The sequence below is a fragment of the Mandrillus leucophaeus genome, unplaced genomic scaffold (genome assembly GCF_000951045.1).
Source record: "Mandrillus leucophaeus isolate KB7577 unplaced genomic scaffold, Mleu.le_1.0 Scaffold599, whole genome shotgun sequence".
In the NCBI taxonomy this organism is placed as follows: Eukaryota; Metazoa; Chordata; class Mammalia; order Primates; family Cercopithecidae; genus Mandrillus; species Mandrillus leucophaeus.
The window spans coordinates 14,389-40,753 of record NW_012106463.1 but is presented as its reverse complement, the minus strand read 5'-3'; the positions used below and the strand labels follow the sequence as shown (position 1 = coordinate 40,753).

The window sequence follows — 26,365 nt, the reverse complement described above, 5'->3', positions numbered from 1 at the left end:
TGTAACAAACCTGCACGTTATGCACATGAACCCTACAACTTAAAGTATAATAATAATAAATAAATTTTAAAAAAAAAGCAAGCATTGAAAGCATGACAGAGTATAAAAGCAAGAATCAAACTATTTCCACTTTAACTGCATACCAAAAAAAAGTTCAAAAATATTTATAGAAATACAAAAATATTGAGCACTTAAAATAGTAAAATTTACAGTCTCTGGTAACAAATAAAAATTTACCAGCCATACCAAGAAGCCACACAAACAAAATACAACTCATGAAGAAAAATCAATCAATTGAAACTGTTCCAGAAATGACATAGATGATAAAACTAGTGGACAAGGATATTAAAACAGCTATGATACTTTCATTTCATTTGTTCATGGAGCTGAAAGAAAGACTAAATATATTAAGCAAAGAAATAGAATATATTTTTAAAGATTCAAATTGAATTTATAAAGATGAAAACAGATTATCTGAGATGAAGAGTTCACTGGGTAGAATTAAAAGCAGATTAGACACTGCGGGACAAAGATAAGTGAACTTGAAGACTTACAAATAGAAACAATCTAGAACAAAACAAAGTGTGGGGTGAAAAAGATGAAAAAAATGAACAGAAAATCAGGGAGTTGCAGTGAGTTGTAGGACAATTTCAAGCTGCATAATATACATGTATAATATGAAGGGATATGAACAAAAATTTTTAAGAAACAATGGCTGAAAATTTTCCAGATATAATGAAAACCACAAACCCACAGATCCAAGCATCTCAAATAACCTCAATCTCAAGAAACATTAAGAAAACTACACCAAAGTACATGATGATCGAATTGCCTAAAACCAATGATAAAGGGGGGGGAAAAAAGCAGCCAGAGGAAAATGGCATATTACATATAAAGGAACATATATAAGAATTACAGTGGACTGATTTTTGAAAATAATGCAAACTAAAAGACTATGAATCAATCAATATATTTAAAATATTGGACAACCAAAAAGTCCATCTGAAATTACTATACCTACTGGAATAAAATTTTTTCAGAAATATAAAATGAGTTTCCCAAGGACAAATGACTAGGTTTTGTATCAGTAACCTTTGTTCCTCTTTTTCATATACATATATTTTATCTCCACTCACAAACTGATTATAAACTCCTGAGGACTAATTCTTCCTTTTCTATTTTGAATCCCACCTCATAGAAGATCTCTGAGTTCATATTCTTATAGAGTGAATGAACGAGTGAGTGTTAGTGTTAGTATGAATGATAAGGTAATATGAATGACAAGGATCCCCAACAGGTTCACTTTGAGTTTATTGTGGGTTTTTTTAGTCTATTTTTAAATTTTTATTTCAATAAGTCTTTTCTCACTTATGAATATGTTTTCCTGCACTATTCCCTCATCTTGAAAAGGACAAGTAGAAGAGAGCCTGCATCTTAAGCATAATATTTGCTGCAACTATATCTCCTGTGGACAAGGACAGAATGTGGCAATATAACCAGGGAGTCATAGTCATCACGTTATCTGAGAGAGTTTTAAAAGTAACCAAACTCCATGTGCACCTGTTCTATTCTTCACAGATGCCATGCACTAATCCCTATGTGAGAGCCACCTGATGAAAATGCCATAATCTCAAGTATCTTCACTTTTCTCAGATTCATGGTAGCTAAGTTTTACCTTATGTCTCTGAAATCAACAAGGCCCTGCCTACGCACTTTAGGTCCTAGTCTTAATATCTTTTGTATTTATGTTATGCCTCTAAATCCTCAAGGCAGTTATATCTTTAAGGATATCCTCGTTCCTTTAAAAATGTATCTTTTGCATAGTCTTCCATGGGAAGAAAAAAAAATGTTAATTTTCAATGAGGATCTAATTAATGAGATGGAAATGGACTTGCACATTGACAAGAGATATTTAGTACAATCATTTCCCTCTGACTTTTCAAAAATTCAATACTGTGATGAACAAGAAGAAAGCAATAAGAGTCATTTTGATTCCTTTCCCTTATGCTTCCCATAACATATAGTCTTACCAGTCTTATTCATCACTTGTTTAAATCTTTTACCTTTTACCTGAAATTCTGCAGTAGTCCTCACAAGCTGCTTCTGTAGCTTGTCTTTTTTTTCCCTCTAATCGACTCTACTAACTATTCACTTAATTAATTTTTCAAAAGTGAAGCTCTTGGCATACTATTGGACTATTTGGTTGCGATGGTCCCCTATGATCTACCAAATGCCTTAGCTTAGCCTTACGGATCACGATGATATGATCACACTAAATTTTCTAGCCTATACATACCTATACCTCAATCCATCTGAACTTATTGTTTCCTATCCCATACTATGTGCTTCCATTCGTCTGCCCCATATTCCCCACACTTGTGCTAGTCCCCTCACTAGCAGGATGCTCCTTTCTTCATCTCCTATTCCACTGACAAAATTCCACCCAACTTTTAAAGAATATCAAAAAGTCATTTCTTAATGTACTCCCTCTTAAAGAGATATATCTTAAATTTTTTGAAACTCCTAGAGTAGTATTTTTAACTCTATTAAGGCATTTAACATATTCTGCATAGGAAATTCCATCTCCTCTCCTCTGTGTATCTCCTCTGCAATAATAAATGCAATTTAATTAACATTTTCCTTCTTTGAGCCATGCATTGGTTCACTTAGACACTAGGGACACACAAAAAAAGGAATAAGAGAGTTTAATAATTACGTCTAGACTCTAAGGTTCTTGAGGGCAGGGACTTTGTGTAATATATTTGCATTTGTTTCCAATGCAGCATCTAATGCTGTGCTTTGAAAAAAGTCAGTAATTAGTATACACTCGTGGAGCTGAATTAGTTTCCAATAGGTGCAAAGCATTATTCTTGGAAGAAAACATTTGCTACCAAAAAAGAATTTGTCTTAACTGGGAAAACAGATAACCACATCTTTAAATAGCTTTCAGAGATCAAGATGGAAATTAGATTAACCACTGGTTATACCATCCAGAATGAAGATCCTAATGGGGTCAGAACACTTCTCACTATGCTATTAACTTCCAAGCAGGCCAGACTGCTTCAAACAATAAATTACCATATGCCCGAAGCTTCAATATTGCAATTTGGTCCAGGCAAAGATAGTTATTCCTTCACATCTGTTTCTGGTACTGTCTTGGGAGTTTATATAGAACACTTTAAGTTGACTTCAAGATTTAAATAAGTATCTATTCAATATATCTGGGAGATAGCCACTTCCTGTTTGACCTAATCATATCCACAGTGTTTACTCTCATCATGCTTATGTTTCCTCCTTTCCTGGAAAGCAGAATGGAAAGGCACAGTAAAGTTTTTTTAAGATGGCATAAGGAATAAAAAGACATGAAAATGGTCAAAAGCATTATGCAAAAACAAAACAATTCCTCTCAATTATATTTATTAATAACATGAAAAAAATTAAGCAGCACAACTGGGGTCCCTGCTAAAAGACCAAACCAAGCCCCAGTGCCAGACACCTGCCAGGCTAAGAGTTCCTTTGGCTGAGCCCAACTCCTCCCACAGTGATACACCCCTCCTCCAGGAAAAAACTCAGCAGGGAAGGCAACAATCACTCTGTCCATTATTGAAAGTCAACTTAGCAGCCCAAGGACCTAAATTAAGGGTCAGTTGCAGAGAATGAGGGAGAGAAGTGCATACTCTTTGAGTAGGAGAAACAGAAACCTAAAATCCAGGCTCTGACATCTGTATTTCTAGAGAGAACTACCACCAAAAGACGGTTGCAATATTCCCACAGGATGAGAAAAGGATTAGGCAGGGCTTTTTCATGGCATTCAGCCTCAGACTAAGATATAACACTTCTGAGGCCAAATGTCTATGGTGCTCTGAAACAGCTCAAACTATGAAAATTTTATCAGATAAATTTGTAATAGAGAATATTCTAAATGAAATAAAACCCTGCTGGTATACTGGAATGGAACAAATTGGTTTCAAACTCAAATCAACTGTTTAAATTCTAGCTCTGCCTTTCATTCATTCCTTCCTTGTCTTCATATATTTTTTGTTCATTTACTCATTCTTTCAACAAACATTTATTGGGAACATACTATACATCAGGCACTGTGCTAGAAACTCCACATACAAGTTTGAACAAAACAGTCATGGTCTCTTCCCTGACAGAGCTTTTAAACTAGTGTAGAGACTACACATTAACTAAATATACAAATATATGATAATACCAATCATTTTAAGTGATAAGGAGGCAGAAAAGAAATCGGAATTTAGAGAAAATAACTGGGTATTGCAGGGGAGGAAGCTATCTTACAATAGTGTTGAAAGGATTAAAAACAACACATAAGTGCTTAGCACTATATCTAGAACATACAGGTTCTTAACACAAGCAGCAACTGTTTTTTGTTAACTTCTCTGTGCCAAGTATAGACCCTTGACTGTCTATTCTCTCCCATTCCTCCCCCACCACAGAAACTGGGAAGTGTTGGAGCACTGTTAGTTTCTGTTGTGGGAGAGTTGCAGGCTGTTCCCTCTAGATATTTCAAATTGCTTCACAGCTTGCCATTCTAACAGTCTTATACATAACCATAACTTCAATCAATCCATAACCTTCTTTCAGGCATATTTGAGCTTCATCTTTTGTGTAGTATCCTTGAGATAATTTATAAATGTTATCTTTTTAGTTCAATTGGATATTTATCCCTTTTATCCCTAAGTTAAATTACACATAACAAATGACCAACATCTACAATTGAGATGAACTCATTATGTATGGAAGAAATGCCAGAGAACACACCTAGGGACATCCCTGATGGTTATAACTGTATGGTTATATAGGATATCTTACTGTAAGAGATCTTTCTAAAAAATGTAAAATTCTCCTTTTAAGATCATGATTATTTCTCTATTCTGTTCTTAGAGAGCAAATATTCAATAAGCCTTAAAATTTCACAAATCCTAATTCAAGTTCAGTAAACTGCTGGGCCAATAAAGACTATAATTTCTTTCTAATTATCCTATCTTCATCACCCCAAAATAGTAAAACTAATTCCAACAGTTCCTTAGTTTCTTTGATTGCCCAAAGTGGACTAGAGTGCCTTTAGTTTATATAAGAAGCCCAATCAGTACTTTTCAGTTCTTAATCAAAACGGTGACCCTGCATACAATTTAAGATACATGTCTTAGGTACTATCACACAACTCAGCACATAGCATACAGACTAATTAGAAACAATCTCTTTCTAAATGAAAAAAAAGGAAGGACACAAGAGAGAGGAGAAAGGAAAAGGAAGGGGAAGGGGAAAATAAGGAGAAAGAAGATTCATTACACTGTAAGTTACTTGTCAGAAAAGTGATTCCAAAGAGATTCCCAACCCCCAAAACTAAAAACATCATATACCACATTATAAACCTAATTCACATGATTATTTGATCTATCAGATATAAACACGCTTCTTGGTCATAGTTACAATGAATGAGAACTTTCTAAAGGTCTCTGATATACAATATCAGAGTGTAATACATAGATGATTATTTTCATACACATCTATATTAACCTTTACCCAGAGAAAGCAAAATTGTTCTCATTGGTTTTTATCAAGTAGACATACATTTCCTAAAATTCCTAAAGTTGTACTTAGAGGGCACTGAGTTGAAATAAATAAACTTTACATAAATTAGGGGGGAAAACTGTAGAACTCCTTTTACATTGGTATTGTCTGATCCAAGCAGTATTTCCACATCTTAAAAAAGTCATAAAATCCATTTTGTGATTCTACAAAAAATCTCTTATTTCAATCATTTACTGTTTAACTTATCACTCTGCCTTTTTCTCCTCTTCTTAATTACTGCAATGAAGTAGGAGGAACAGATATTTTCTCCATTTGTTCAACCATATTGTCTCAAAAAGCTCCAAGGCCCTCAAAGTTTTCTGACACTCAACTCTCTTGTTTATACCCACATTTTTCATGTCTCCCAGATATTGCCATTTAGTAATCTGTCTTGTGACTACAATTCCAGGGAAAAACTCTAACTAGTCACAGAGTCAACATAATTAGTGGCTTCCACATACTGCCTCTGCCAGGACAAAGCTCAGAATGTTTTAATCCCTTAAAACTGTCAGTCATCCAATGAGCACACACTTACTACTATATCAGATATCAAAATATGTGAGATCAATCTCACCCTTAAAACAATCCATTCTGATTACTGATTCTACAATATATATAATAATGGAGAAATAATACATCTGGATTTCTTCATTTTGTTCAGTGAAACATCAGAATACTAGTGGCAGTAATTAAAACTAAGTGATAGGCTTGTCACCAGCCTGCCTTAGCTTTAAGGAAAGAAAGAATCTATATTCTGCCCAACGTAGGCACTTATAGGAGTGGAGACTTAGGTTCCATTAATGCTGTTGCTTAATTATCTATGATGTCAGGATTCAAAAAGGGAAAAATAATTAACTGTAAAACATACCTTTTGTTGTGCTTGTGTGCTCCAAAGGTATAAAATAGCCCAGAGGTGAAATAAAAATAGAAAATCTGCTTTTATTAATGAATTCATTCACTTAAGTTTATATCAAACTGTGTGAGCTGAAAAGAAAGAGAAAGAGCTAACTCCAGTACAGTTTGTATCCAAAGAAAACTCCACCTACATAAACTCTCTAGTAACATAACAAGTTTTAAGTCCTGGGGGTAGAGACCATCTTTTCTTCTCTTGTAAGCACTGTGTCAAGCCTATGGTGCTAAGCAAATAATAATAATAACAAGCATTACATTACATGAACAAACTTTTTTGAATAATTAAACACTAAGAATATTATCTTTTTCCAGTTATCTATGAAAGGTGATGATTTGGAAATTATTCTTTTTATACTGTCATTGCCTCACGTCTTTGAATACCTCCAGCAATAAATATGTAAGTCATACTCAAAGAGAGAGAGAGAATACACAAAATGCTTTACCTTTTATTGGCAATCTTTAACTCACATTTTTATGCTTTGGAGCTAGCAAAAATTTGGTGAAATTATAATCATTTTTACCAATATTCCAAAACAACATAAAATATGAACTTGAGATAAAACTATAAGCTGAGAGTGACACATTTCATTTATTATTCAATCTTTATAAACTGAATAGTTACTAAAATATTTCTATCTAAAAACCTGAGTAATCAATGACTTCACTTTTTCCTGAATTATAGACAGACTATATTTTACATCTTATAGACCACTGCTATAAAATAAAAGCAAAAATTGACAAATGTGATCTAATTAAAGAGCTTCTGTGCAACAAAAGAAACTATTGACAGAGTAAACAGACAATCTACAGTATGGGGGAAGATTTTTGAAAACTATACATCTGATAAAGGTCTAATACCCAACATCTATTAGGAACTTAAACAAAATTACAAGAAAAAAACAACACCATGAAAAAGTGGGCAAAGGACGTGAACAGACACTTCTCAAAAGAAAACGTACATGTGGCCAACAATCATATGAAAAAAAGTTCAACATCACTGATCATTAGAGAAACGCAAATCAAAACCACAATGGGATACCATCTTATATCAGTAAGAATGGCTATTACTAAAAAGTAAAAAAATAACAGATGCTGGTAACATTGTGGAGAAAAAAGGAATGCTTATACACTGTTTGAGGAGTGTAAATTAGTTCAACCATTGTGGAAGACAGTGTGACGATTCCTCAAAGACCTAAAGACAGAAATACCATGCAACCCAGCAACCCCATTACTGGGTATATACCCAAAGGAATGTAAGTCATTCTGTTATAAAGACACATGCATGCATATATTAATTGCAGCACTATTCACAATAGCAAGGACAAGAAATCAACCTAAATGACTATCAATGATAGACTGAATAAATAAAATGTGGTATATACACTCTATAGAATACTATGCAGCCATAAAAAGAATGACATCATGTCCTTTGCAGGACATGGATGGAGCTGGAGGTCATTATTATTGGCAAACTAATGCAGAAACAGAAAACCAAATACCACATACTCTTACTTATAAGTGGGAGCTAAGTGATGAGAACACATGGACACATAGAGGGGAACAACACACACTGGGGCTTATCAGAAGGTGGAAAGTGGGAGAAGGGAGAGGACCAGAAAAACTAACTGATGGGTACTTGGCTTAATACCTGGAGGATGAAATAATCTGTACAAAAAACCCTCATGACACAAGTTTACCTATGTAACAAACCTGCACATGTACCCCTGAACTTAAAAGTTAAAAAAAAAAAGACATGCTAAAGGTTAAATAACAACAAAAAAGCCAGCTATGCCCAATTAGTGTATTTATTGACACTTCTTCACTTCTTTATACGTGAGACCACCACTAAGCTTAAATAATGGTTTTATTTCCCCTTCTCTATATGCACTTAGTTACTTTCAATATTAATGAAAGCTATGTAAGAATACTGGAAGATGATTAAGCTTCTCTTCTTGGTTAAAAACAAGTTCAGAGAGCAGCTTTTTAGGGAAATATTCAAATTTATTAGCAGCTCTTAGAAAATTGCCCCCAACCACCACATTGTTTCCAATCTCAAGTTAAAAAGAATTTTTCTCCATCGGGCACTGAATCACTTTAATGTTGACTCTTGAGGAACTCTACTCCACCTTCAAATGTGTCCAGTAAATTCAACTTTACTACAGTACTACAAAAATGTGAAAGAACTATAATAACATCTAAAAAAAAGAGCTGTTGGCACTATATTACTTTAGAGAAAACCCTAAACTGAATACTAATGCAAAAATTTAATGATAGTTTGCCTAGTTGCCAAAAGAGTTACAATAATTATTTTGCTATAATGTGTAAGTTGTTTTGAAGGCATCTGAGAATACTAGTGTGTAGGATTCAGAGTAAGTCCTCAAAGTGTCATTGTTTTTGTGGGTTTGTTTTTCAGTATCAATAAATCATCAATATACAATCTTCACTGTAACACTGTCCTCTGACTAGAGGATTGCCTTATGAGTTCTGCTTCTTTAATAAGTCAGCTTTCTTGATTGGCATCCAACATGGATCCACCTCACACCAATTCCACTTTACGGTGAATACAGGATTATGAGGTCATGGTAAAACATTCAGACAGAATCAATACAGTTTTACTTCCATTTTCTTTTATAAACTACGACCAAATTTTTAGAGTTGAAAAGTAAACCAAGATCAAATTTAGACATGTTGTTTGAAATTAGCGAAGATGAAACACTTCAGTGCCAGACAAAAGCCCTGATTTTAAGAGTAGGTTTTTGCCTTCCTGAAATGCCTAGCTCAGGCTGTGTATTTTTATGCCTGCAGATATTGGCATGTTTCACATTTAAGATTATGACACACCAACTTATTTTGAAATTTTGAAAATCTTCCACCGTGCATGTTTCAAATGCTTCATGACTATCACTGATAATTGAGCAATTAACTTGAAATTACCAAATGTGCTGTGGTGGCACAATATGTAGTAAGCAACATGAAAGAATAAAGAACAGAGGAACTTGGTACAGTGAAAAAAAAGTAATAAAGTGTAAAATAGGCCATAATAATAATAATAATAATAATGGTAACTGAGTAAATTTTAATGGTCCCAGGTCTCAGTGGTTTAATAGTGCCAGTAAAATGGTTTAATGAAACAAGGCCAGAGTATTAACAAACTTTTTAGAGCAGTTTGTTCTGGTGCTACAAAAATGAAGCCTCTTTCTAACTGGCCTTGTGTAATATTCAGGGACTGGTCCAAAAAGTAAGTGCGGGAGTTTCATTAGACAACAAACACAAAACAATTAGGTTAAAAATTCTGACAGATTCTTAAGAAATACAAGCTTGCAAAAAATAGATGTAAGATCTTCCTTTAAATGTAAGACAGACAAAGCAAAAATTCTAGGGTTAAAAATGACCTCAAAAAGTCATCAAGCTATTGTGAACCTATTTGCAAATCAAAAATTAAGACACATGGCTTGACATGAAGACTGAAAGATAAAACTCAGCTATACTGGAAAAACCAGAATTCCTTTTCACTGTTTATTCCATTAATGTCTCTAACATTGCGCTTTTCTGACTAAAACCATAATGTGACGATAAAGAGTAGCTTTTTTGTCCTTAAATAGAGTCAGTGAAGCAAATTTCATAAACCTAAATCCTACCTTATTTTGGTGGCAGGCCATTTTAAAGGTTTGCAAGAAAAAACAGTAATTTAGAAAGTCAGAGAGGGAAAAAAAGATTCAAAACTACAGCAAATAAAAAGCACTATTAAAAATATTATTTTCTCAAAATTCCATCAATACAGCTCCAAAACACCACTAAGAGATTAAAAATAGGCCAGGCTGTCCTTTCAGGTATAAATTAGAAACAGAAAGTAGACAGGGCAGAAAGAACAAGTATCTAAGGGCCCTAGTATATAAAATTTAAAAGCTTAAAATGTAATGGGTATACACATACAGATTAGCAAACTCCTTTCAATTAAAGTAGATTTCTGGCCACAGTTCACAAATGTATAGTAGCTGTGTGTATTAATGTAGATACTTCAAATGTCAGTATATCTCTAATTAACATGAGCATACAACTGTAAAACTGAGAAGGCACAATTTTAAATTCCTTACATTCCCAGCATTAATGCTTTCATGGGGCAGCTCCCGTTGTCATGGAAAATGGCATTCAAGCCCTATTTGTGGATTTTCACAGCTCATCTTTTTTATTTACCTGCTCTATGTCAAGATTAGCCTGGAATAATATTTTTTAAAGATAACGCACTTAGACCTACTTGTCCTTAAAATCACAGATGTTCTCACTGAGGGATCTTTGGTCTGGGCTATGCTCAATTTTAAACAGATTTCTTTCCATTTTAAAATGCCACAAAGACATGATTTTGTGATTTTTGTTTGTTTGTTTCCTAAAAATCTATGTAATTCAAAAACTTTCAGCTGAAGCATGACATGTGGCAGTTTTGGAATAGAGGAGTAGGAAAATATCAGGGAGGACCAAATGGTCCAGGAACCTGAGGAAATGAAGTAAGTGGTAAAAACGTCCCTACAATATCCTCCCTGACTTAATCTACCTCAAAATTTCAAAAATATTTATACAGCAACCAAGTGAAGACTGAGATAGTGATCAAAAACAAAAGAGAGCTGAAATTCTCTCTGAAAGGGGACAGCACGGTGTTGTGAAAGGAGCACTAAATTTATACCATGAATTCAAGGTTTGAATCCTGCTACTCTGCAAAAATAAAGACAATTCCTACTCATCCCACAGAGTTTTTGTGAAATTCAGTCAATTAAATGTCTGCAGAATCAAGTGTTATACTATCTTAATATTCTGTTGGTATTATTATTGCCTCAAGCCTAGAGTTAGGCAATAATCACTTTTTGTACCACACAATAAAATCCTTGTCAGAGACCTCAGGAAAAAGATTGCTATTAGAGACCATGAGCCAAGATAGAATTTTTTTACAGGAATTCATTATCAAATTACCAAAAAGATTTGGGTAACCTGAAAAAGCAGGGTAGCTAATAAACTATGTCTGTTTTTCTGTTTGTTTGTTTTTTCTTTAACCCATCATTTACTGCTCTGGTAAAATTAAATGGTCCGAATTACATAATTATTTTTCATTAGAGATTTAAAAAATCAAATGTGAGATAAGAACATGCAAAATAAGGCAATCTTCCACAATGCCTACTTCAGGAAAAGAAAAAAAGGAAGTTTTATTTTTTTAAGGAAAAAAAAAAACACCACTAGAATAAAATGCAGCTTCTGAAGAGATAGCCATTTTCCTTCCCATTGTTTTCCTCTTCTGGCCTGGGTAGTTGATTTGAGTAGGTAAGATTCCAATCGGTTCTCACACACTCTTGGTGTAGCCCATTCATTATGGATGTGCAAAACAATATCCCATTTTCCTTATCTCATAGACGGGCTTGCACACCTTACTAAGAAACCTTCCTATGGCCATGAGGTATAAATTTCTGCCTTAGATCATGTAGCAAATAAGCAGTTCTAGGACATGAAAATTAAGGTTCATAGAAGAAGTCATTGTCGTTGAACCCATTTGCCTATTCTCAGGCCTGACGAGATAAATATTTCTATCGTTTTAGATGCCTCATCTTTCAGTATAAGTGGTTGGACAGTTTCCATAACAAATAAGAGAAGTAGAAACTCAGGAATTTTGGATGCCATGTTAATTTCATCTGACTTATCTTAGTCATAGTATCATCTGGCTATATTTCTTTAACCAAAAGGTTCTGCAGTCAGGACACGGCCCTAGGAAAACCTGAGATCACTGACCAAAGAAACACCAAAGCCCATGCCCTAAACAAGCATATGTAAATTCTCAAGATCAGAAAATAATTGCTTTAAGCCTGTATGACTAGCATGACATCTGCCTAAGGGGCCAGACAAAATCTGACTAAAAGTTTTTGGGTTTTTTTTTTTTTTTTTGAGATGGAGTCTCGCTCTGTCGCCCAGGCTGGAGTGCAGTGGCGCGATCTCGGCTCACTGCAAGCTCCACCTCCCGGGTTCACTGGGGAGGCTGAGGCCATTCTCCTGCCTCAGCCTCCTGATTAGCTGGGACTACAGGCGCCCACCACCACGCCCGGCTAATTTTTTGTATTTTTAGTAGAGACGGGATTTCACTGTGTTAGCCAGGATGGTCTCGATCTCCTGACCTCGTGATCCACCCGCCTCGGCCTCCCAAAGTGCTGGGATTACAGGCGTGAGCCACCGTGCCCGGCCTTTTTTTTTTTTAAACGTGGATCTCCAGAAATAACCATACAGAAACTACATCAACAGTGCTCCTTCTAATTTTAGCCTTTCCCTTTGTTAAATCAAAAGGAAGTGCTCAGCTACTTGGATCACCACCATTCAAAGTTAGTCTAAATGTGTCTTGGTGGAGGGAATAAAGTGAAGAATTCAGGAAACAGAGTCTTTGGGTGATAAGAAATGTAAACTATATTTTAATGAAGGCCATCTTGGTTGAAATGCTGGTAATTATATTTGTCACTTTAAAAACTTTACTCATCCTAAAAACTTACTAAAGGGAATGAATGACTAAATAATATAAAAGAAGAGAGAAAGGAGGTAAAAAAGAGACAAAGCAACTAAGATAAGATTTGGACAGCTCAAAATTATTTCCCTTCACTCAGATTTCCAGTAGAATAAGTTCAGTTCCTTAGAATCCTCTGTTTTCACAAAGAGCCCTTCAAAGATACTTTATATTTCTTTCTCCATCTTCTTTGCCTCCTAATCCCTACCACAATACCTTACATAAATTAAAAGTTTATGTTTAATCTAAATGACCCCACAGTTTATATAATTTTGTGCTTTACATAAGACTTACGTCTAAAAATAATAAAATGTAAATTGATACCGTGTCATAAAATAACAATTTATTATTAAAGCATTAAAATACATAAAATGTATTAAACTATATTAAACATGAATATCTATTTTTTTAAGCTGGTTCAAAATGCCTGTCCTAATCAACACTATTATTAAAAGAAAGGTAAAGCTGGTATTAAATAAATTTTCAATAGCTCTGCTTAAATACAGAATCATTTAAACTCTAATTTATAACATTACTTACTTCAAATAATTTCCTAGGAGTATATTCTTTAAAACCCGTTTATAGCAGTAAACTAACAAAGAAAGTTTCCTGTGTCTTTGCTGTTATCAAATGTAAAAAAGCCCCTTAAACACCAACAGTTTACAACAATGTACACATACACATATATTTTAAATGCAAGTTACTTAAATATAGGTTTACATACACACAGACATTTTTAATACCTGCCACATACTCTGTACCACTTCTATATAATATATATTGATTAATTTCAAATACTTTAATAGATCTTTAAAGTTCATTCAATTTTTTCTTGAAATTTGTCTTCTTTACTTATGAAAAGTACCTTCGTTCTCCAAAATATTATTTAAAATATAATGGTGTTTTGTGGATGGGGAAGAGCAGTATGCCTTAGTATAGGCATGGCTTGAAGATATTGCAGGTTTGGGCCAGACCACTGCAATAAAGCAAATATTGTGATAAAGCAAATCATGCAAACATTTTGGTTTCCCAGTGCGTATAAGTTATGTTGACACTATACTGTACTCTGGTAAGTGTACAATGGCATGATGTCTAAGAAACAATGTATATGCCTTAATTAAAAATACTTTATTGCTAAAAAGTCATAATGATCATTTGAGCCTTCAGTGAGATGTAATCTTTTTGATGGGTGGAGGCTCTTGTTTTGATGTTGATGGCTGCTAACTGGTCAGGGTGGTAGTTGCTGAAGGTTGGGGTGGCTGTGGCAATTTCTCTTTTTTAGTTTTGTTTTGTTTTATTTTTTCAAGACGGAGTCTTGCTCTGTCGCCCAGGTTGGAGTGCAGTGGCACGATCTCGGCTCACTGCAACCTCCACTTCCTGGGTTCAAGCAATTTTTCTGCCTCAGCCTCCCGAGTAGCTGGGACTACAGGTGCACACCACCACACCCGGCTATTTTTTGTGTTTTTAGTAGAGACGGAGTTTCACCACGTTGGCCAGGCTGGCCTCAAACTCCTGACCTCGTGATGCGACTGTGGCAATTTCTTAAAATAAGACAACAAAGTTTGCCTCATTGACTCTTCCTTTACAAAATATTTTTCTGTAGTATACAGTGCTATTTGATAGCATTTTACCTACAGCAGAACATCATTCAAAGTTGAGTCAATACTCTAAAACTCTGCTGCTGCTTTATCAACTACATTTATGTAATATTCTAAATCCTTTGTTATCATTTAAACAATGTTTACAGCATCTTTCACCAGGGCAGATTCCATCTGAAGAAACTACTTTCTTTGTTCATTTAGAAGAAGCAACTCCTCGTCTGTTAAAGTTGTATCATGAGACTGCAGCAATTCAGTCACATCTTTAGGCTCCACTTCTAATTCTACTTCTAATTCCACTTCTCTTGCTATTCTACCACATCTGCAGTTACCTCTTCCAATGAAGTCTTGATCCCTTCAAAGTCATCCATAAGGGTTGAAATAAATTTCTTTCAAATTCCTCTTAATATTGCTATTTTTACTTACTCCCATGAATCACAAACATTCTTAATGGTATCTAGAATGGTGACTCCTTCCTATAAAGTTTTCAATTTACGTTGCTCAGATCCATTAGCAGAATTACTATGCATGGCAACCACAGCCTTACAAAATGTACTTCTGAAATAATAAGACTTGAAAGCTGAAATTACTCCTTGATCCATGGCCTACAGAATGGATGCTGAGTTAGCAGGCATGAAAACAACAATAATCTCCATGTACATCTCCATCTGAGCTCTTGATGGCTAGGTGCATTGTCAATGAGTAATAACATCTCTAAAGAAATCTTTTTTCCTGAGTAGTAGGTCTCAACGGTGGGCTTAAAAGACTCAGTAAACCATGCTATAAACAAGTGTGCTGTCACTCAGGCTTCCTTATTCCATTTATAGAGCACAGGCAGAGTTAATTCCTAAAGGCCCTAAGATTTTCAGAATGGTAAATAAGCATTGGCTTCAACTTAAATTCACCAGCCGCATTAGCCTCTAACAAAAGTATCCACCTGTCCTTGGAAGCCAGGCACTGACTTTCCTTTCTGGCTATCAAAGTCCTAGATAGCATCTTCTTCCCACATAAGGCTATTTGATCTACATTGAAAGTCTGTGGTTTGATGTAGTCACCTTCCTCAATGGTCTTACCTAGATCTTCTGGATAACTTGCTGCAGCTTCTCCATCAGCACTTGCTGTGTCACATTTACTTTTATGTTATGGAGACTGCTATTTTCCTTAAACCCTGTGAACCAATCTCTGCTAGCTTCAAACTTTCTTCTGAAGCTTCCTCCCTTCTCTCAGCCTTCAGAAAAATTGAAGAGAGTTAAGGCCTTACTCTGGATTATGCTTTGGTTTAAGGGAATGTTTTGGCTCATTTGGTCTTCTATCCAGACCACTCAAACTTTCTCCATATCAGCAATGAGGCTATTTTGCTTTCTTATCATTCATAATTCACTGGAGTAGCACTTTGCATTTCCTTCAAGAACTTTCCCTTTGAATTCACAACTTGGCTAACTGGTACAAGAGGCCTAGCTTTTGACCTGTCTCAGCTTTCAACATGCCTTCCTCACAAAGTTGAGTCATTTGTAACTGTTGATTTAGTGTGATTCTTTAATGTGCTGCTCTTCCTTTCACTTGAACACTTAGAGGTCATTGTAGGGTTATTAACTGGCCCAATCTCAATATTGTTGTGCCTCAGAGAATAGGGTGGCTCAATGAGAAGGAGAGGGATAGAAGAACAGCCAGTTGGTGGAACAATCAGAATACACACAATACACACAAGTTCACCACCTTATATGGGCTTGTTTGGTGGGGCCCCATAATAATTACAATAGTAACATCAAGATCACTAATTACAGATCATCATAATAGACATAATAATAATGAGATAGTTTGAAATATTGTGAGAATTATGAAAATGTAACAGAGAGACATGAAGTGAGCACATGCTGTTGGAAAAACGGTGCCAATAGACTTGCTCAATGCAGGGTTGCCATAAACCTCTAATTTGTTTTTTTAAAAATCTGCAAAGCACAATAAAACAAAGTGCAATAAAACGAGATATACCTGTACATTATCTCCTCATGTGCTAACAGCTCTTTGAATTCTATACTGTCTCACATATTTTCTATGGGCACAGGCACATAGCACTTTTCAAGTACAGCCAACCAGAAGACTAGCAGAAGTTATCAGTGTAAATTATTCATGTGTATATAGACTAGACTCTTTAAGATAACTCATTCCTACAATTGAGCCCTATTCTCAAAGAGTAAGATATTTATTCTTTAAGCTTATTATAATGGGCCCTGCATTGTGTTACTTCACTGGAAATTACAATAAATTGAGGCTTTTTTACCAGCTGGTACTTTTTTGTATGCTCCTCCCAAGAAAACACTTATCAAAAAATAATAATTACAAAACAATCACAAAAAAACTAATAAAAATCACACATACTAGGAGTTAAGAACTTGTTTACAAACTGTAACTGTTTCATTGCACAATGAGAAAAGTAATAAACCAATACTTACAAATATGCACAAAAAATATCAGCCCCAGCACCCAGAAATCACTGGTAAATTGCCTTTGAATTCATGAAAGTGACCTGAAAATTTAATAGAAAATGAAATTAAAAAGGGTAAGTAAATTGCATTTATATGCTTTATGAAAGAAGTATACATTCTGGCTACAAATCATACAATTTTTAACTCATGTAGTTATCCCCATCTACTCTAATAACTTTTTCCAAAATGATAATGCCAAAAGAAACAATTATTTCATTGTTCTACATCTAAGAATGCCAGATCTCCATCCAATATTGCTCTTTTAAAAAAAAATTGGTAATAAAGTAGGTGTTAAAAGTACAAATAAGTAAGAATAAAAGGGAAAAAATTTTTAAGAGAAAGAAAGAAAGAAATAGGCTTATAATTTATATTTGAAAAACATTTAATATATGTCTGCAAGTTGAAATGAATTAGCTTCACAGAGAATATCTTAAATGTGTCTGACAGGAATATCTTGTAGGTAGAATTAATAAGAAAGAATGAAGTGTTTGTTCTACCTAGGTGTGGAACCCATAAGATGCTTAGGCTATTATATATGATGCATTCTGTATAAGCCATAATTCAATTCAAAATTCTTTTGCTCACATATACTTTATTCTCACTGAAGAAGTAACAGATGCAACTCAAACACACAGAGCTAGCCTTATACAAATTTTTAACATACAAAGAGTCATTTTATGCCTCTAAATGCCTATGATTTCCTCTATCCAGGACCCCCATGCATTAGAAGGTAGTTTGGTAGTTTATTTTTATTGTTTGGTCTAAATACAGCATATTTTTAGCTCCATTAAAACAAAGAAACTTTGTTACAGAGGCTGTATTCTTTCAAAAATGTGAGCATGGCTATGAGTAGTAGTCATCAAAAAATAATAATAGAGCTTGGGTTCCTAATTTAGGTCAGGAACTTTCCTAGGCTCTAGGGACTGGTTTGATTCAATCTGCAGTTTTTAAATATAGCCAGCAAATATCTAGGTTAGTTACAGCTAACTAGATTTAAATAAAATCCTTCTGAAAAACAATGCATCTTGATCAACATCATTTGTAGGAACCACTGCACCCAACTTTGCAATTATAGCACAAATGACCTTAACAGATTAGGTATAGCATCTGAAATTAAGATGAAATATGAAATAAATATCTAACTCAGCCCTCTCCAACCCCTAAAATATGCTTTACCTAAATGATCAGGTAATTTATTCTATTTTCTAGTCAAGATTGATAGATAATAGAGCCAGGTGCAGTGGCTCACACCTGTAATCCCAATACTTTGGGAGGCTGAGGCAAGTGGTTTGCTTGAGTCCAGGAGTTCAAGACCAGCCTAGGCAACATGGTGAGACCCCATCTCTAAAAAAATTGTTTTAATTTTTTTAAAGATTAATAGATGACAAAGGTGTGGGCATTTGAACAGCTTTAAGCATCAACAGCTAATATACCCATTAGACTTCTTCACTAGACCTTCTTGTCCTTGTAGGAAATGGTGCCTCAGGGCTTCCCCACTCTAGTTTCACCAGTTTCCAGCAATTCTGTAATGCCTATTTCCACAGTGCAAGAAGTACAGGACAGTCTGGCCAGGGGGATGTAGCTCTGTTATTAATTTTTGGCATTATACCCTTTTCTTCCTCATTGCTTCTGCTGTTTAGGGATCTGGGAGAGTAATTTTATCTGGGACACCAGACAAGCCTACCTGGACACACTGTGTATATTATCCAAAACCATCAAAGAGTACTGGTTCTGATTCAAACCATCCTCACATGCCATCCCCTGCTGAATTATAAATTATAATTTCCTTATAAAGAAGTTACCCACTAAATAAATTTTATAGCAAAATGCTGTATATCCAAAAGTCTAAATTCTAGAGAATCCAAAAGAAGTTTTAGTACTTATACATTTTAAAATACCACACCTTGCTTTTCTGGCAAATACTTTTTTAAAAGCATTAATTGGAATTATGCAAGATACATGATACATCCTATCCCTTCACTTCCACATAAAGGATGGGGAGCTAAAAGAAAATGCGACCAGAAAATATTGCGGTTAGGGTAGATTTAATTTTTTAATCAATGAGCTATCTTGAATTAAGATCTCTAACTCTAGAAATATTTTTAATTTTGGAACAAGTCAGATTCCAGACATTTAAAACAAATAATATTTTCACATACACCAATACAAAGTCAATAAATCTTATTCATCATATCAGTGCAGTCCTGCTACATATGTTTAAAGCAACTGTGAATCTCATTATCAACTGATTTGCACTATTGGTGAAGTTTAGAGCAAAGAATTTAAAAAAATAAGTTCCTATGGTCAAAGAGTTCATTACTATATAATTTTTAAAATGACTTTAATGCATACTTCTGCAGGCAGATAACTGAAGGCTAAACAAGCAACATTTTATGAGAGGCAAAGAGTTAAGAATAATACACACACAATTGAAATAGGTACTTTTTTAAGAACTAGGAAAGTTTATCTTAAAAAGACATTTCCAAAAATAAAAGCAGTCACTATGGTCCTGAGGGCAGCACAAATGTGAAAAGATAGAGAAGGAAATGCCAGAGCAAATCATTATGTGTTCTGGAAAATCTCAATCTGTTTGGTAAAACGAATCCTCAGAACACGTAATCACCCATGGATTGTTCCAGTTCTCTATTTGCTCATTTATACATTCAGCAGAGAGTGATCATGGGTTAAAGATCACACTGGACAGTAAGAACACAAAAATTTTAAATTAAAAAAAAAAAGGCCTTTCCCATCAAGGATTTCAAACAATCAATAATCTGAGCTGGGTCATAGTCTATTACACATCTGACCATAGTGGTAATTTGCTCCATAATATTTAGTCAGCAAGTCTTTAACATATTCTTAATGTACTAAATAAAAAATGCATTACTACATATACTTCAATATAATAATGCACAAGGGGCCAAGCGCAGTGGCTCATGCCTGTAATCCCAACACTTTGGGAGGCCGAGGCAGGCAGGTCACTTGAGGCCAGGAGTTTGATACCAACCTGGTCAACATGGCGAAACCCTGTTTCTACTAAAAATACAAAAATTAGCCAGGCGTGGTGGTGCACACCTGTAATCCCATCTCTTATACACATCTAGATGTGTATAAGAGACAGCAGGAGACTGAGACATGAGAATCACTTGAACCTGGGAGGCGGAGGTTGCAGTGAGCCGAGATTGCATTACTGCACTCCAACCTGGGTGACAGAGCGAGACTCTGTCTCAAAAAAAAAAAAAAAACAAGGGATACAAAGAAGAAGTGTACAAATGAAGAAATGCAAATGTCCAATAATATGAAAATGTGTATAATCTCCCAAATAGCCAAATAAATGTAAATAAAATATTTTCACTCATAATATTGGCAAAACATTTTATAAACTGGACAAAAACTGGTATTGGTGAGAGTGTGGAAAAATAAGCACTTTCATGTACTATTGATGGGATTATAAATGTATGACTTGTCTGAATGGCAGTTTTATAATAAGTTTTAAAACTTTTACTGTCCATATCCTTTGAGATTTCAATGCTACTTTCAAAAATTATCTTAAGGAGCTCATTATAAATATGATAAAAGATACACACATTTAATATGTATGTTCACTACAGTTTTTTATAATAGCCAGAATTAGGAATTGATTGAATAAGTAAATTGTGCTACAAACATATAACACTACCCTGTAATTATTAAAAATCATTATATAAATCTATATTTATTGACAAAAAAGATTGCCACAATACATTGTTGAATAAAAAATATGTGTATAATAAAAGCCCACCAATTTATAGAATATCAAATATTTATGTGAAAATCAAATATATATGCATGTATAAGTTTCACAAAATATAATTTAACAAAAATATTAACATTGGGCAGGGTGTCATAGGTTATTTTTACTTTCTTATTCTTATGGTTTGATATTATTTAGATTTTTTATACTTAGCATGTCTAATGTGTGCCAAAATGAGGAAGCTATTTCTAAATCCAGTACATCACTTAGAGATTCAAAAGAAATCACCCAGATCTAGGATAACTTGCTATTAGTCTGGGGGCAAAAGCCAAATATTAATATTAGTTTTAAAAACCCTCAAAATTACAGGGCAACTTCAAATGAGTACCTTAACATCAAATGAAGAAACCATAAACATTTTCACAAAAGCTTGTCCCACTCTACCAAAAATAGGTAATAGATCAAAGGTAAATAGCAAATAAAAACATTGCCACCTCCCTGTATAATTAGACTTTAAAAGCTTTCAAGCTACATTTTTAAATCCTGCCTAAAGCCTGTCTTTAAGCCAAACCCACTTCTGTTTTTAGTAACCCCCCTCCCCTTACCTTCTTTTTATTATTTGAGTTAGCAAGAAAGTTCAAGTATCAAATGGGTGGTTGTACTAAATGACCTTACAGCCCTGAGATTCAGTGATTCTGAGGTATTATTTAAAGTACTAAAGTGCTTCCAAAACACCTGTAACAAATTTTGTCTGCTTTTACATTAAATTGTAGCATTGCATGATTAAAACTGAAGTCAAGAATTAAATAATTTTTTAAATTTATTGATGCATTGATTTTACTAATATTATACATAGTAAGCCACTGAATTAAAACAACTGTCTTCAAAGCATTGATTCTCTCAACTAACTTTTAGGAAAATATCAATGCCTGGTCTTTCATATATCAAAATAAAAATTACACATTAAAAATATCCTGTATGCAAATTGAAGTGGGTTTTCCAGGAGATGTGATTGTTGCATTAAAACTATTGCTATTTCCTCCAAAGCTCTATCAATTTAAAAATTTCAATTCTTCACTGTTATTATCACTTTTTTTGCTTACGGCTTTACTAGATTAAACCCATGTTTCTTGAACTACATAATGCTTAGTTTTCTTTTTCCTTAATAATCATATTAAATTATGCAGAATTTGAATTAACTATAAATAATAAAATGTAAAATTTGACTTTCAGTAGAACTGACATTAAGCTAATGTCCAGTATTTTTTTAAAATGGAGATGTTAATAATTAAAAACATCACAATACTGAATAGAAAATTGTGTCTCCTAATGCAAAAGGTTAGAGTATTTGTGAGGTATCAAGGAAGACAATTTAAGATGCTACCTAGTCCACCACTCTGCTGTTCTGGAAGAACTTGCTTCCTTAAAGAAATAGGAATTTCTCCTATTCTTAAAGATCTCCAAAGGTAGTTATTATTGAAGCCACCTCATAATAGCTTATTCATGTATTCTATGTTGCTCAACCTATATCTCTTCAATATTATTTTGGTATTGAGGGCCACCACTTAGAAGGGACATTGGCAAAGCATTCAGAGGAGAATGGCTGGGAAACTTTATGGAAACCATGTTACAATAGAATGGTTGCATGTTCAATGATGGTGGTTGGAATGAACTTGGAGATCATGGAGTCCAGTCGTTATCAAACTCTTAGGTCTCAGGACTCTCTTACAGTCCTAAAAAGTATTGAGGGTCCCAAAGAGCTATTGTTACATTTATCAATACTTACTATATTAGAAACTAAACTTTAAATTTTTTAAATAGTTATTTTAAATAACAATAATGAACCTATTACATAGTATTATATTTTATGAAATATAAGCATAATTTCCAAAAAAAAAAAAGAGAGAGAAAACTAGCATTGCTTTACATTTTTGCAAATCTCTTAAATGTCCGGTTTAGAAAAAGACAGCTAGATTATCACAGGTGCTACTGCATTCAATCTGTTGTGATATGTTGGTTTGGTGGAAGTACATGAAAAGTATCCATTTTCACACAGATAGAAAGAGGCAGAATGTTTTAATAGCCTTTTCAAATAATTGTGGCTATTCTTTTATATTACATCAAAATTTGACAAGTAATCATTTCTCAAACGTTAATTGCAATATGGAATCTAAAACCTGAATATCAATAAACTTTTTGTATTCCATTACTCTAAAATCAAATCACCTTTAAATGGATCTTTTAGCTATACCTGACTTTGTAACACCATACATTACTTCATTTGAGAAACACTGGCTCACTGAGTTTAAAACATTGACATGTTCTATTATGCAATATTGTTAAAACCACATTTCTTAATATCACCACCCAATCTTATCAGAAAGGTTTTTAAGTATTGGGAAGCAATCATGATTGTGGTGGTGGGTAAAAGCTTTCCCAACTACTCACTTGCTCTTGGAAGCTCAAATTTTATTGACAAAAAAGTGTCACTTGCTTTCCTCAAAATAGGCAGGCTCACTTTGTTCATTTTTGAGAATATCTCTGCCAGGTTTTTAAGTCTAAATAACCATTGTGTGTTTGTTAGTTGTTCTTTCAAGTAAAAAATGGTGTTCTTTGAAAAAAGTAGTTAGTTCAACTCAATTACAAGTGATTTTCCTCAAGATAACCATCATACTTGGGTATGTAGTGTAAGTGCCTTATACATACTTCCCATTTCAGCACATAGAGTATTAAAGAAGGGTCAAGAGTTAATAAAATTAATAATTTTACTGTTTCATCTACAATGCTCTTAAGTGAAACTGGCTTTTTGTTTGTTTGTTTTCATGAGTGGTAATAATAAAGAATTCAATGACTACTAACATAATTTGGTGCCACTGTCTTAATGTGTGCTAAGGCACCAGCAGTTTTAATGCAAAATTGCTCTGCATACTCAGTGCAAACGTCAATACAGTGAAAAAGGCAACTAGCAATTTCCCATTATGATGAAAATAGTTTTGACAACACACCCTCTGAAAGGGTCTCAGGGATCCCCTGTGTCCACAGGCCACATTTTGATAACTGCTGATCTACTCGGATACTCCATTTTGCAACCAAGGAAATTACCTTAGTTTTTTCAAGCATACAGTAAGAGGCAATGATACCTAGCACAGCAAATATAATATAGTAAATGCTGATCAAAATTAGTTTCTTTTTCCTCCTTCTCAAAGAAAGAACAATACTTGTGGCTGGAAATTACAAAGTGGTAGGTTGTAGTTCAGTCCAAGATAAACCTTTTTTTTTTTTTCAAGCTCACAAAAGCACTTTTTATTTGAGGCAAATAGAAGTCTTGCTGAAAGGGTTACAGTTCCAAGCAGTCAAAACTCAACTGTTACTTGCACTATTTTGACCTGGTAGATTTTGCTTCCCTTTGGTCAGAAAAGGGTATTCAGGTTGTACTTTCCCCAGCAGGGCAAAAAGAAGGGCAAAGCAAACCGGAAGAGACCTCTACTCTACTGACAGGGCTCTTCAGATCCAACATCAAGCTGGACACACCCTTGCTGGTCACTCTACAGTTTGCTGGCCACTCTACAGTTTGCTGTCCCACTGCTGAGTGACACAGGCCATACTACCTTTGCAATGAAAACAAATGAGGCAGGAAACACAGGTATAGGTCACTTAGGGATGAGCAGGCAACCACAGCTTCAAAACTCTTCATGGAAGGGGTAATCCTTGTGGCAAGCACAGCTCACCAAGGCACAGATCCTCCAGTTCCTGTTGTAGCTGAGTGAGGTGGTCACATCCTGGGTGCTCAGTTCAAAGTTAAAGACCTTAACGTTCTCAGCAATGCGTTCTGGTGTCACAGATTTGGGGATCACCACCAAGTTCCTCTGCATGGGGAACCGGATCAGGACCTGGGCTGTAGTTTTATTGTGCTTGGCTGCGATCGCCTTGATCCTGGGATCCTCCAGGAGGGAAGGGTCCTCGGGCTTGGCCCAGGGCCTGTCAGGAGAGCCGAGGGGGCTGTAGGCAGTCGCCACAATGCCTTTGGGCTGGCAGTACTGGATTAACTTCTCCTGAGTGAAGTACGGGTGGCACTCAATCTGGTTAACCACAGGCTTATCCTTTAAGTCAGGTTTGTTTAAGATCCTCTCCACCTGGAAATGGTTGAAGTTGGAGATGCCAATAGCTTTCACTAGCCCTTCATCCACCAGCTCTTCCATGACTGCCCATGTGTCCAGAATGTTGGTGTCACTGGGAACCACACTGCCTGATTCATCCTTCCCAGGCTTAAAGCCAGTTGGCCAGTGAATAAGGTAAAGGTCCAGGTGGTCCAGCTTCAGGCCACTGAGCGTCTTCTGGCAGGCTCCTTTCACCAGGCCCTTCTCATGGCACATGCACCACAACTTACTGACAACGAAGAGCTCCTTACACTTCACCACCTGCTCCCTGAGCTTCTCCTGAATGGCCACCTCCACCTCATTTTCATTCTGGCACACATGGGCACAGTCGAGGTGGCAGTGCCCAATATCGATGGCCACCTTCACAGCCTCAGTCACTTGGCATGGAGGGGGCTTCCAGGTGCCCAGCCCAGGATGAGCATCCTGGTACCGTTGTTGAGCACGAGGTGGCTGGCCATGGCTGCTGCACTCCCCAGACTCCCACCCAGAACTGTGCCTAGTTCAGTCCAAGATAAATCTTTTAAAGCAATGAAATAAGTTGCCTCATCAAATAGAAGTTGTCAAAGTTGAGACTGCATGACTCTTTACCAAGAATGTTGTAAAAAGAATTCTTACAGAGTTTAAAGTTGTACCAAAACTTAGCTGATTATATAATCACCTAAAAATCTTTTATAAAGTTCAAATTTCTGGGCCCCACTCCAGACTTCCTAAACCAAAATCTCCTTGAGTGGACCAGGAGTTTACATTTTTTTAAAAGCTCTGCAGGTGACTGTTACAGTTGGCCTAGATGGAGACTGGTATTCAGGAACTGCTGTATCAGTTCTCCTCTAAAGTCACTACCACTCTAAGATTCTACAACTTTATACTATCCACATCCACTAGGAAGAATACCTTTACACTTTAATGTAACATACACTAAACCTACTTTAATAAATTATATGGTCAGGATCAAGGTATTTCAGGGTGAAGAGAGGGGGAATTATTGTTGCATTTCCTTAGGCCCACCAGTTCACCTCTGCCAACATGTGTAGCTGAATTGTAAATCAGAGATAGAATTGCATAAATTTGACACATTTTTACAACTGCCAACACTTTACTGTTCTCCTGAAAGAATAATTCAATAAGTGCTATCTATGAACAAAGTGGTCAGTATAAAAAGAGTGTCTACACAAAAAAAAAAAAAAAAAATGAGGGCCAGGTGCAGTGATTCACACGTGTTATCCCAGCACTTTGGGAGGCCAAGGTGGGAGGGTCGTTTAAGGTGAAGAGTTCAAAACCATCCTGGACCCCCGTCTCTACAAAAGAAATTTAAAAATTAGCCAGGCAGCCAGGTGCAGTGGCTCACACCTGTAACC

The 26,365-nt window shown here is 35.3% G+C and overlaps 1 protein-coding gene and 1 pseudogene across 2 annotated transcripts in view; both read right to left on the bottom strand.

Moving 5' to 3' along the window:
* The window catches only part of SOX6 (SRY (sex determining region Y)-box 6), a 532,017-nt gene extending 514,856 nt beyond the window's left edge, over nucleotides 1-17,161 (bottom strand). Inside the window, exon 1 of the mRNA XM_011999550.1 lies at nucleotides 17,088-17,161. The gene's annotated coding sequence lies outside the window, so the exon portion shown is untranslated. The remainder of the gene's footprint in view (nucleotides 1-17,087) is intronic.
* Nucleotides 17,162-24,132: 6,971 nt separating this feature from the next.
* On the bottom strand, nucleotides 24,133-25,468 carry LOC105553473 (annotated as a pseudogene). Its single transcript, XR_001008152.1, has one exon. The product of XR_001008152.1 is annotated as an aldose reductase pseudogene (transcript).
* Between the last annotated feature and the right edge of the window lie 897 nt (nucleotides 25,469-26,365).